The sequence below is a fragment of the Mobula birostris genome, chromosome 2 (genome assembly GCF_030028105.1).
Source record: "Mobula birostris isolate sMobBir1 chromosome 2, sMobBir1.hap1, whole genome shotgun sequence".
NCBI lineage: Eukaryota > Metazoa > Chordata > Chondrichthyes > Myliobatiformes > Myliobatidae > Mobula > Mobula birostris.
In genome coordinates this window covers 114472359-114484790 of record NC_092371.1, presented here as the reverse complement: position 1 = coordinate 114484790, position 12432 = coordinate 114472359, and the positions used below count along the sequence as shown (strand labels likewise).

Genomic DNA, 12432 nt, shown 5'->3' with positions numbered 1-12432 from the left:
TGGATTTCACATCGCCTTGGCGGCACAAGACAGGCATTGGCAGTTTCGCGGCTCTGCGTCTGCACGAGATTCGATCTGATTGAAATCTATCAAATATTGAAAGGCCGAGATAGGATGGATGTGCTGAGGATGTTTCCTACGGCAGTCATGTGCAGCAGCTGAGGCCACAGCCTCAGTCAGACGTCTCTTTGGAACAAAGTTGAGGAGAAGTTCGTTAAGGGAGGCTGGTGGATATGTGAAATTGTTTGCCACGGACGCCTAGCGATACAATGTCGGTGGGTACGTTTCAGGCGAACGTTGATGGGTTCTTGATCAGCAACGGCTTCAAATAGAGAGGGTGGGATAATTAACCGTCTCAAGGTGGGTGCAAAAGTGCCTCATTCATTCAGTCCCATGTCTCATGCTCCTGCAGGGCGGAGAGAATAACAGCTGCGCACGGACTAGATGGGCCGAAGGGCCTGCTCACACTGTCAGCGCAACTGCCTGCCGGCCAGCACAGCCACCCCTGCCAGAGAAGTGCAACTGCGCCAAAAGTGGCTGGACCAAAGGATAGTGGACGACGGAAGCAGCTTCTACAGAGTCATGCACAGACCCCGGGCCGGCTAAAGGGAATGCGTGGACAGTATGGGGATCGAACCCACGACCTTGGCGTTATTAGCACCACGCTCTGACCAACTGAGCTAACCGTCCTCGCCTGGGTGGGGCGCGGCTACCTATTGCCAGTCCGGCGGCCTGCAGATGAACCGGCTGGTCCGACTCAGCCATGACAAGCTCTTGAGAGCAGCTTGTGCCGCACAGGGCCATCCGGCTTAGCCGCGGGAAGCAGCTGCCGTCTTTGGTGATGCCTGCTCAGGTGGCAAAGGCAGAGCCGAAGCTGAGAATGGGCGCTGTACGCAAGCGCAGGACACAGCGCAAGCAAGCTTGGGTGCCCTTGCGTCTGGCTGCCTGACTGGCTGAGAGTGAGCGCCGGCAGCAGCTCGCTGCCGAAGCGCGGCTGTCAGGGCCAGGTGATGAAGCATGCTGCCAAGCGCAGCCGGCAGCCCAGCAAAAGCAGATTCTTGTGCCTTGACAGCAGAGTGCTTGCGTTTGCAGGCTGACTGGCAAACGGAGAGCGCAGAGTGTATGAGTGAGAGGGAGAGAGAAAAAATGAAAAAGACAGCACCTCCTGCTGGGGCAGTTGGGCAGAGGAGCAAAAGCCTACGGCACCTGGTATTCCCAGGCGGTCTCCCATCCAAGTACTAACCAGGCCTGAGCCTGCTTAGCTTCCGAGATCAGACGAGATCGGGCGTTTTCAGGCTAGTATGGCCGTAGGCACCAGTGCACCGCTCCTCTCCGCACTTAAGCGGCATGCAGCCACTCTCAGCTTGCTCCCACGCTGCTCCTCCTTTCTTACACTCCTCTGCCTTCGCCCCTTCACTCACACCCTACACTCTCCCCTCCCACTTTCACCTCTCCTCTCTCACCCGTCCTCCTCACCATTCACTGGCCACTCCGCTGCTTGCTGCTCACATCACTAGCCACCCCACAATCAGTGCTCCTACCGCACCCACCCCCCCCACCCCCAACAGACACAGACCTCTCGCTGCCCAGGTCGCCACTGCGCTGGTCCTGACGGCCGCCGCATCTCTGCTTCCCCTTTCTTCGCGTTTACTCTACCTTCTGCCTACCAGTGAAGAGATCGCACCCGCTCCAGCCTAGCTATTTAAGACCACCTCAGCTTCGGCAAGCCCGCCGGCCGATGGGATCACAGCTCCTTTTCTCCCCTTACTTCGGAAGGGAACTCAGAAACTTGTCAGACCGCCGGCACTAGATGCTGCGGTGAGAAACCGATCTGACAAATTTAATCGAGGAGGCGAACAGGAATGGTCATGAGCGAGAGGCGCTGGACGCTGCCGACCGGCAGTCGAGCCAGGCCTTTGCAAAAGTCCCACCTATTCAAGGAGGTTCCGTCGCTTGATGAGGCATTCAGCGCCAGGTCCTAAACTGGATTTCACATCGCCTTGGCGGCACAAGACAGGCATTGGCAGTTTCGCGGCTCTGCGTCTGCACGAGATTCGATCTGATTGAAATCTATCAAATATTGAAAGGCCGAGATAGGATGGATGTGCTGAGGATGTTTCCTACGGCAGTCATGTGCAGCAGCTGAGGCCACAGCCTCAGTCAGACGTCTCTTTGGAACAAAGTTGAGGAGAAGTTCGTTAAGGGAGGCTGGTGGATATGTGAAATTGTTTGCCACGGACGCCTAGCGATACAATGTCGGTGGGTACGTTTCAGGCGAACGTTGATGGGTTCTTGATCAGCAACGGCTTCAAATAGAGAGGGTGGGATAATTAACCGTCTCAAGGTGGGTGCAAAAGTGCCTCATTCATTCAGTCCCATGTCTCATGCTCCTGCAGGGCGGAGAGAATAACAGCTGCGCACGGACCAGATGGGCCGAAGGGCCTGCTCACACTGTCAGCGCAACTGCCTGCCGGCCAGCACAGCCACCCCTGCCAGAGAAGTGCAACTGCGCCAAAAGTGGCTGGACCAAAGGATAGTGGACGACGGAAGCAGCTTCTACAGAGTCATGCACAGACCCCGGGCCGGCTAAAGGGAATGCGTGGACAGTATGGGGATCGAACCCACGACCTTGGCGTTATTAGCACCACGCTCTGACCAACTGAGCTAACCGTCCTCGCCTGGGTGGGGCGCGGCTACCTATTGCCAGTCCGGCGGCCTGCAGATGAACCGGCTGGTCCGACTCAGCCATGACAAGCTCTTGAGAGCAGCTTGTGCCGCACAGGGCCATCCGGCTTAGCCGCGGGAAGCAGCTGCCGTCTTTGGTGATGCCTGCTCAGGTGGCAAAGGCAGAGCCGAAGCTGAGAATGGGCGCTGTACGCAAGCGCAGGACACAGCGCAAGCAAGCTTGGGTGCCCTTGCGTCTGGCTGCCTGACTGGCTGAGAGTGAGCGCCGGCAGCAGCTCGCTGCCGAAGCGCGGCTGTCAGGGCCAGGTGATGAAGCATGCTGCCAAGCGCAGCCGGCAGCCCAGCAAAAGCAGATTCTTGTGCCTTGACAGCAGAGTGCTTGCGTTTGCAGGCTGACTGGCAAACGGAGAGCGCAGAGTGTATGAGTGAGAGGGAGAGAGAAAAAATGAAAAAGACAGCACCTCCTGCTGGGGCAGTTGGGCAGAGGAGCAAAAGCCTACGGCACCTGGTATTCCCAGGCGGTCTCCCATCCAAGTACTAACCAGGCCTGAGCCTGCTTAGCTTCCGAGATCAGACGAGATCGGGCGTTTTCAGGCTAGTATGGCCGTAGGCACCAGTGCACCGCTCCTCTCCGCACTTAAGCGGCATGCAGCCACTCTCAGCTTGCTCCCACGCTGCTCCTCCTTTCTTACACTCCTCTGCCTTCGCCCCTTCACTCACACCCTACACTCTCCCCTCCCACTTTCACCTCTCCTCTCTCACCCGTCCTCCTCACCATTCACTGGCCACTCCGCTGCTTCCTGCTCACATCACTAGCCACCCCACAATCAGTGCTCCTACCGCACCCCCCCCCCCCCACCCCCAACAGACACAGACCTCTCGCTGCCCAGGTCGCCACTGCGCTGGTCCTGACGGCCGCCGCATCTCTGCTTCCCCTTTCTTCGCGTTTACTCTACCTTCTGCCTACCAGTGAAGAGATCGCACCCGCTCCAGCCTAGCTATTTAAGACCACCTCAGCTTCGGCAAGCCCGCCGGCCGATGGGATCACAGCTCCTTTTCTCCCCTTACTTCGGAAGGGAACTCAGAAACTTGTCAGACCGCCGGCACTAGATGCTGCGGTGAGAAACCGATCTGACAAATTTAATCGAGGAGGCGAACAGGAATGGTCATGAGCGAGAGGCGCTGGACGCTGCCGACCGGCAGTCGAGCCAGGCCTTTGCAAAAGTCCCACCTATTCAAGGAGGTTCCGTCGCTTGATGAGGCATTCAGCGCCAGGTCCTAAACTGGATTTCACATCGCCTTGGCGGCACAAGACAGGCATTGGCAGTTTCGCGGCTCTGCGTCTGCACGAGATTCGATCTGATTGAAATCTATCAAATATTGAAAGGCCGAGATAGGATGGATGTGCTGAGGATGTTTCCTACGGCAGTCATGTGCAGCAGCTGAGGCCACAGCCTCAGTCAGACGTCTCTTTGGAACAAAGTTGAGGAGTAGTTCGTTAAGGGAGGCTGGTGGATATGTGAAATTGTTTGCCACGGACGCCTAGCGATACAATGTCGGTGGGTACGTTTCAGGCGAACGTTGATGGGTTCTTGATCAGCAACGGCTTCAAATAGAGAGGGTGGGATAATTAACCGTCTCAAGGTGGGTGCAAAAGTGCCTCATTCATTCAGTCCCATGTCTCATGCTCCTGCAGGGCGGAGAGAATAACAGCTGCGCACGGACCAGATGGGCCGAAGGGCCTGCTCACACTGTCAGCGCAACTGCCTGCCGGCCAGCACAGCCACCCCTGCCAGAGAAGTGCAACTGCGCCAAAAGTGGCTGGACCAAAGGATAGTGGACGACGGAAGCAGCTTCTACAGAGTCATGCACAGACCCCGGGCCGGCTAAAGGGAATGCGTGGACAGTATGGGGATCGAACCCACGACCTTGGCGTTATTAGCACCACGCTCTGACCAACTGAGCTAACCGTCCTCGCCTGGGTGGGGCGCGGCTACCTATTGCCAGTCCGGCGGCCTGCAGATGAACCGGCTGGTCCGACTCAGCCATGACAAGCTCTTGAGAGCAGCTTGTGCCGCACAGGGCCATCCGGCTTAGCCGCGGGAAGCAGCTGCCGTCTTTGGTGATGCCTGCTCAGGTGGCAAAGGCAGAGCCGAAGCTGAGAATGGGCGCTGTACGCAAGCGCAGGACACAGCGCAAGCAAGCTTGGGTGCCCTTGCGTCTGGCTGCCTGACTGGCTGAGAGTGAGCGCCGGCAGCAGCTCGCTGCCGAAGCGCGGCTGTCAGGGCCAGGTGATGAAGCATGCTGCCAAGCGCAGCCGGCAGCCCAGCAAAAGCAGATTCTTGTGCCTTGACAGCAGAGTGCTTGCGTTTGCAGGCTGACTGGCAAACGGAGAGCGCAGAGTGTATGAGTGAGAGGGAGAGAGAAAAAATGAAAAAGACAGCACCTCCTGCTGGGGCAGTTGGGCAGAGGAGCAAAAGCCTACGGCACCTGGTATTCCCAGGCGGTCTCCCATCCAAGTACTAACCAGGCCTGAGCCTGCTTAGCTTCCGAGATCAGACGAGATCGGGCGTTTTCAGGCTAGTATGGCCGTAGGCACCAGTGCACCGCTCCTCTCCGCACTTAAGCGGCATGCAGCCACTCTCAGCTTGCTCCCACGCTGCTCCTCCTTTCTTACACTCCTCTGCCTTCGCCCCTTCACTCACACCCTACACTCTCCCCTCCCACTTTCACCTCTCCTCTCTCACCCGTCCTCCTCACCATTCACTGGCCACTCCGCTGCTTGCTGCTCACATCACTAGCCACCCCACAATCAGTGCTCCTACCGCACCCACCCCCCCCCCACCCCCAACAGACACAGACCTCTCGCTGCCCAGGTCGCCACTGCGCTGGTCCTGACGGCCGCCGCATCTCTGCTTCCCCTTTCTTCGCGTTTACTCTACCTTCTGCCTACCAGTGAAGAGATCGCACCCGCTCCAGCCTAGCTATTTAAGACCACCTCAGCTTCGGCAAGCCCGCCGGCCGATGGGATCACAGCTCCTTTTCTCCCCTTACTTCGGAAGGGAACTCAGAAACTTGTCAGACCGCCGGCACTAGATGCTGCGGTGAGAAACCGATCTGACAAATTTAATCGAGGAGGCGAACAGGAATGGTCATGAGCGAGAGGCGCTGGACGCTGCCGACCGGCAGTCGAGCCAGGCCTTTGCAAAAGTCCCACCTATTCAAGGAGGTTCCGTCGCTTGATGAGGCATTCAGCGCCAGGTCCTAAACTGGATTTCACATCGCCTTGGCGGCACAAGACAGGCATTGGCAGTTTCGCGGCTCTGCGTCTGCACGAGATTCGATCTGATTGAAATCTATCAAATATTGAAAGGCCGAGATAGGATGGATGTGCTGAGGATGTTTCCTACGGCAGTCATGTGCAGCAGCTGAGGCCACAGCCTCAGTCAGACGTCTCTTTGGAACAAAGTTGAGGAGAAGTTCGTTAAGGGAGGCTGGTGGATATGTGAAATTGTTTGCCTCGGACGCCTAGCGATACAATGTCGGTGGGTACGTTTCAGGCGAACGTTGATGGGTTCTTGATCAGCAACGGCTTCAAATAGAGAGGGTGGGATAATTAACCGTCTCAAGGTGGGTGCAAAAGTGCCTCATTCATTCAGTCCCATGTCTCATGCTCCTGCAGGGCGGAGAGAATAACAGCTGCGCACGGACTAGATGGGCCGAAGGGCCTGCTCACACTGTCAGCGCAACTGCCTGCCGGCCAGCACAGCCACCCCTGCCAGAGAAGTGCAACTGCGCCAAAAGTGGCTGGACCAAAGGATAGTGGACGACGGAAGCAGCTTCTACAGAGTCATGCACAGACCCCGGGCCGGCTAAAGGGAATGCGTGGACAGTATGGGGATCGAACCCACGACCTTGGCGTTATTAGCACCACGCTCTGACCAACTGAGCTAACCGTCCTCGCCTGGGTGGGGCGCGGCTACCTATTGCCAGTCCGGCGGCCTGCAGATGAACCGGCTGGTCCGACTCAGCCATGACAAGCTCTTGAGAGCAGCTTGTGCCGCACAGGGCCATCCGGCTTAGCCGCGGGAAGCAGCTGCCGTCTTTGGTGATGCCTGCTCAGGTGGCAAAGGCAGAGCCGAAGCTGAGAATGGGCGCTGTACGCAAGCGCAGGACACAGCGCAAGCAAGCTTGGGTGCCCTTGCGTCTGGCTGCCTGACTGGCTGAGAGTGAGCGCCGGCAGCAGCTCGCTGCCGAAGCGCGGCTGTCAGGGCCAGGTGATGAAGCATGCTGCCAAGCGCAGCCGGCAGCCCAGCAAAAGCAGATTCTTGTGCCTTGACAGCAGAGTGCTTGCGTTTGCAGGCTGACTGGCAAACGGAGAGCGCAGAGTGTATGAGTGAGAGGGAGAGAGAAAAAATGAAAAAGACAGCACCTCCTGCTGGGGCAGTTGGGCAGAGGAGCAAAAGCCTACGGCACCTGGTATTCCCAGGCGGTCTCCCATCCAAGTACTAACCAGGCCTGAGCCTGCTTAGCTTCCGAGATCAGACGAGATCGGGCGTTTTCAGGCTAGTATGGCCGTAGGCACCAGTGCACCGCTCCTCTCCGCACTTAAGCGGCATGCAGCCACTCTCAGCTTGCTCCCACGCTGCTCCTCCTTTCTTACACTCCTCTGCCTTCGCCCCTTCACTCACACCCTACACTCTCCCCTCCCACTTTCACCTCTCCTCTCTCACCCGTCCTCCTCACCATTCACTGGCCACTCCGCTGCTTCCTGCTCACATCACTAGCCACCCCACAATCAGTGCTCCTACCGCACCCCCCCCCCCCCACCCCCAACAGACACAGACCTCTCGCTGCCCAGGTCGCCACTGCGCTGGTCCTGACGGCCGCCGCATCTCTGCTTCCCCTTTCTTCGCGTTTACTCTACCTTCTGCCTACCAGTGAAGAGATCGCACCCGCTCCAGCCTAGCTATTTAAGACCACCTCAGCTTCGGCAAGCCCGCCGGCCGATGGGATCACAGCTCCTTTTCTCCCCTTACTTCGGAAGGGAACTCAGAAACTTGTCAGACCGCCGGCACTAGATGCTGCGGTGAGAAACCGATCTGACAAATTTAATCGAGGAGGCGAACAGGAATGGTCATGAGCGAGAGGCGCTGGACGCTGCCGACCGGCAGTCGAGCCAGGCCTTTGCAAAAGTCCCACCTATTCAAGGAGGTTCCGTCGCTTGATGAGGCATTCAGCGCCAGGTCCTAAACTGGATTTCACATCGCCTTGGCGGCACAAGACAGGCATTGGCAGTTTCGCGGCTCTGCGTCTGCACGAGATTCGATCTGATTGAAATCTATCAAATATTGAAAGGCCGAGATAGGATGGATGTGCTGAGGATGTTTCCTACGGCAGTCATGTGCAGCAGCTGAGGCCACAGCCTCAGTCAGACGTCTCTTTGGAACAAAGTTGAGGAGTAGTTCGTTAAGGGAGGCTGGTGGATATGTGAAATTGTTTGCCACGGACGCCTAGCGATACAATGTCGGTGGGTACGTTTCAGGCGAACGTTGATGGGTTCTTGATCAGCAACGGCTTCAAATAGAGAGGGTGGGATAATTAACCGTCTCAAGGTGGGTGCAAAAGTGCCTCATTCATTCAGTCCCATGTCTCATGCTCCTGCAGGGCGGAGAGAATAACAGCTGCGCACGGACCAGATGGGCCGAAGGGCCTGCTCACACTGTCAGCGCAACTGCCTGCCGGCCAGCACAGCCACCCCTGCCAGAGAAGTGCAACTGCGCCAAAAGTGGCTGGACCAAAGGATAGTGGACGACGGAAGCAGCTTCTACAGAGTCATGCACAGACCCCGGGCCGGCTAAAGGGAATGCGTGGACAGTATGGGGATCGAACCCACGACCTTGGCGTTATTAGCACCACGCTCTGACCAACTGAGCTAACCGTCCTCGCCTGGGTGGGGCGCGGCTACCTATTGCCAGTCCGGCGGCCTGCAGATGAACCGGCTGGTCCGACTCAGCCATGACAAGCTCTTGAGAGCAGCTTGTGCCGCACAGGGCCATCCGGCTTAGCCGCGGGAAGCAGCTGCCGTCTTTGGTGATGCCTGCTCAGGTGGCAAAGGCAGAGCCGAAGCTGAGAATGGGCGCTGTACGCAAGCGCAGGACACAGCGCAAGCAAGCTTGGGTGCCCTTGCGTCTGGCTGCCTGACTGGCTGAGAGTGAGCGCCGGCAGCAGCTCGCTGCCGAAGCGCGGCTGTCAGGGCCAGGTGATGAAGCATGCTGCCAAGCGCAGCCGGCAGCCCAGCAAAAGCAGATTCTTGTGCCTTGACAGCAGAGTGCTTGCGTTTGCAGGCTGACTGGCAAACGGAGAGCGCAGAGTGTATGAGTGAGAGGGAGAGAGAAAAAATGAAAAAGACAGCACCTCCTGCTGGGGCAGTTGGGCAGAGGAGCAAAAGCCTACGGCACCTGGTATTCCCAGGCGGTCTCCCATCCAAGTACTAACCAGGCCTGAGCCTGCTTAGCTTCCGAGATCAGACGAGATCGGGCGTTTTCAGGCTAGTATGGCCGTAGGCACCAGTGCACCGCTCCTCTCCGCACTTAAGCGGCATGCAGCCACTCTCAGCTTGCTCCCACGCTGCTCCTCCTTTCTTACACTCCTCTGCCTTCGCCCCTTCACTCACACCCTACACTCTCCCCTCCCACTTTCACCTCTCCTCTCTCACCCGTCCTCCTCACCATTCACTGGCCACTCCGCTGCTTCCTGCTCACATCACTAGCCACCCCACAATCAGTGCTCCTACCGCACCCCCCCCCCCCCACCCCCAACAGACACAGACCTCTCGCTGCCCAGGTCGCCACTGCGCTGGTCCTGACGGCCGCCGCATCTCTGCTTCCCCTTTCTTCGCGTTTACTCTACCTTCTGCCTACCAGTGAAGAGATCGCACCCGCTCCAGCCTAGCTATTTAAGACCACCTCAGCTTCGGCAAGCCCGCCGGCCGATGGGATCACAGCTCCTTTTCTCCCCTTACTTCGGAAGGGAACTCAGAAACTTGTCAGACCGCCGGCACTAGATGCTGCGGTGAGAAACCGATCTGACAAATTTAATCGAGGAGGCGAACAGGAATGGTCATGAGCGAGAGGCGCTGGACGCTGCCGACCGGCAGTCGAGCCAGGCCTTTGCAAAAGTCCCACCTATTCAAGGAGGTTCCGTCGCTTGATGAGGCATTCAGCGCCAGGTCCTAAACTGGATTTCACATCGCCTTGGCGGCACAAGACAGGCATTGGCAGTTTCGCGGCTCTGCGTCTGCACGAGATTCGATCTGATTGAAATCTATCAAATATTGAAAGGCCGAGATAGGATGGATGTGCTGAGGATGTTTCCTACGGCAGTCATGTGCAGCAGCTGAGGCCACAGCCTCAGTCAGACGTCTCTTTGGAACAAAGTTGAGGAGTAGTTCGTTAAGGGAGGCTGGTGGATATGTGAAATTGTTTGCCACGGACGCCTAGCGATACAATGTCGGTGGGTACGTTTCAGGCGAACGTTGATGGGTTCTTGATCAGCAACGGCTTCAAATAGAGAGGGTGGGATAATTAACCGTCTCAAGGTGGGTGCAAAAGTGCCTCATTCATTCAGTCCCATGTCTCATGCTCCTGCAGGGCGGAGAGAATAACAGCTGCGCACGGACCAGATGGGCCGAAGGGCCTGCTCACACTGTCAGCGCAACTGCCTGCCGGCCAGCACAGCCACCCCTGCCAGAGAAGTGCAACTGCGCCAAAAGTGGCTGGACCAAAGGATAGTGGACGACGGAAGCAGCTTCTACAGAGTCATGCACAGACCCCGGGCCGGCTAAAGGGAATGCGTGGACAGTATGGGGATCGAACCCACGACCTTGGCGTTATTAGCACCACGCTCTGACCAACTGAGCTAACCGTCCTCGCCTGGGTGGGGCGCGGCTACCTATTGCCAGTCCGGCGGCCTGCAGATGAACCGGCTGGTCCGACTCAGCCATGACAAGCTCTTGAGAGCAGCTTGTGCCGCACAGGGCCATCCGGCTTAGCCGCGGGAAGCAGCTGCCGTCTTTGGTGATGCCTGCTCAGGTGGCAAAGGCAGAGCCGAAGCTGAGAATGGGCGCTGTACGCAAGCGCAGGACACAGCGCAAGCAAGCTTGGGTGCCCTTGCGTCTGGCTGCCTGACTGGCTGAGAGTGAGCGCCGGCAGCAGCTCGCTGCCGAAGCGCGGCTGTCAGGGCCAGGTGATGAAGCATGCTGCCAAGCGCAGCCGGCAGCCCAGCAAAAGCAGATTCTTGTGCCTTGACAGCAGAGTGCTTGCGTTTGCAGGCTGACTGGCAAACGGAGAGCGCAGAGTGTATGAGTGAGAGGGAGAGAGAAAAAATGAAAAAGACAGCACCTCCTGCTGGGGCAGTTGGGCAGAGGAGCAAAAGCCTACGGCACCTGGTATTCCCAGGCGGTCTCCCATCCAAGTACTAACCAGGCCTGAGCCTGCTTAGCTTCCGAGATCAGACGAGATCGGGCGTTTTCAGGCTAGTATGGCCGTAGGCACCAGTGCACCGCTCCTCTCCGCACTTAAGCGGCATGCAGCCACTCTCAGCTTGCTCCCACGCTGCTCCTCCTTTCTTACACTCCTCTGCCTTCGCCCCTTCACTCACACCCTACACTCTCCCCTCCCACTTTCACCTCTCCTCTCTCACCCGTCCTCCTCACCATTCACTGGCCACTCCGCTGCTTCCTGCTCACATCACTAGCCACCCCACAATCAGTGCTCCTACCGCACCCCCCCCCCCCACCCCCAACAGACACAGACCTCTCGCTGCCCAGGTCGCCACTGCGCTGGTCCTGACGGCCGCCGCATCTCTGCTTCCCCTTTCTTCGCGTTTACTCTACCTTCTGCCTACCAGTGAAGAGATCGCACCCGCTCCAGCCTAGCTATTTAAGACCACCTCAGCTTCGGCAAGCCCGCCGGCCGATGGGATCACAGCTCCTTTTCTCCCCTTACTTCGGAAGGGAACTCAGAAACTTGTCAGACCGCCGGCACTAGATGCTGCGGTGAGAAACCGATCTGACAAATTTAATCGAGGAGGCGAACAGGAATGGTCATGAGCGAGAGGCGCTGGACGCTGCCGACCGGCAGTCGAGCCAGGCCTTTGCAAAAGTCCCACCTATTCAAGGAGGTTCCGTCGCTTGATGAGGCATTCAGCGCCAGGTCCTAAACTGGATTTCACATCGCCTTGGCGGCACAAGACAGGCATTGGCAGTTTCGCGGCTCTGCGTCTGCACGAGATTCGATCTGATTGAAATCTATCAAATATTGAAAGGCCGAGATAGGATGGATGTGCTGAGGATGTTTCCTACGGCAGTCATGTGCAGCAGCTGAGGCCACAGCCTCAGTCAGACGTCTCTTTGGAACAAAGTTGAGGAGTAGTTCGTTAAGGGAGGCTGGTGGATATGTGAAATTGTTTGCCACGGACGCCTAGCGATACAATGTCGGTGGGTACGTTTCAGGCGAACGTTGATGGGTTCTTGATCAGCAACGGCTTCAAATAGAGAGGGTGGGATAATTAACCGTCTCAAGGTGGGTGCAAAAGTGCCTCATTCATTCAGTCCCATGTCTCATGCTCCTGCAGGGCGGAGAGAATAACAGCTGCGCACGGACCAGATGGGCCGAAGGGCCTGCTCACACTGTCAGCGCAACTGCCTGCCGGCCAGCACAGCCACCCCTGCCAGAGAAGTGCAAC

General features: G+C 57.7%; 6 non-coding genes across 6 annotated transcripts; all 6 read right to left on the bottom strand.

The window, feature by feature from the left end:
• Positions 1-1194: 1194 nt before the first annotated feature.
• Positions 1195-1313, bottom strand: LOC140194205 (5S ribosomal RNA). The gene has a single exon (XR_011885058.1). It is a non-coding gene; the product is annotated as a 5S ribosomal RNA (ribosomal RNA).
• Positions 1314-3178: 1865 nt separating this feature from the next.
• LOC140194204 (5S ribosomal RNA) lies at positions 3179-3297 on the bottom strand. The gene has a single exon (XR_011885057.1). It is a non-coding gene; the product is annotated as a 5S ribosomal RNA (ribosomal RNA).
• A 1866-nt stretch (positions 3298-5163) lies between these two features.
• LOC140194203 (5S ribosomal RNA) lies at positions 5164-5282 on the bottom strand. The gene has a single exon (XR_011885056.1). It is a non-coding gene; the product is annotated as a 5S ribosomal RNA (ribosomal RNA).
• Positions 5283-7149: 1867 nt separating this feature from the next.
• LOC140194202 (5S ribosomal RNA) lies at positions 7150-7268 on the bottom strand. The gene has a single exon (XR_011885055.1). It is a non-coding gene; the product is annotated as a 5S ribosomal RNA (ribosomal RNA).
• Positions 7269-9134: 1866 nt separating this feature from the next.
• On the bottom strand, positions 9135-9253 carry LOC140194201 (5S ribosomal RNA). The gene has a single exon (XR_011885054.1). It is a non-coding gene; the product is annotated as a 5S ribosomal RNA (ribosomal RNA).
• Positions 9254-11119: 1866 nt separating this feature from the next.
• Positions 11120-11238, bottom strand: LOC140194198 (5S ribosomal RNA). Its single transcript, XR_011885052.1, has one exon. It is a non-coding gene; the product is annotated as a 5S ribosomal RNA (ribosomal RNA).
• Between the last annotated feature and the right edge of the window lie 1194 nt (positions 11239-12432).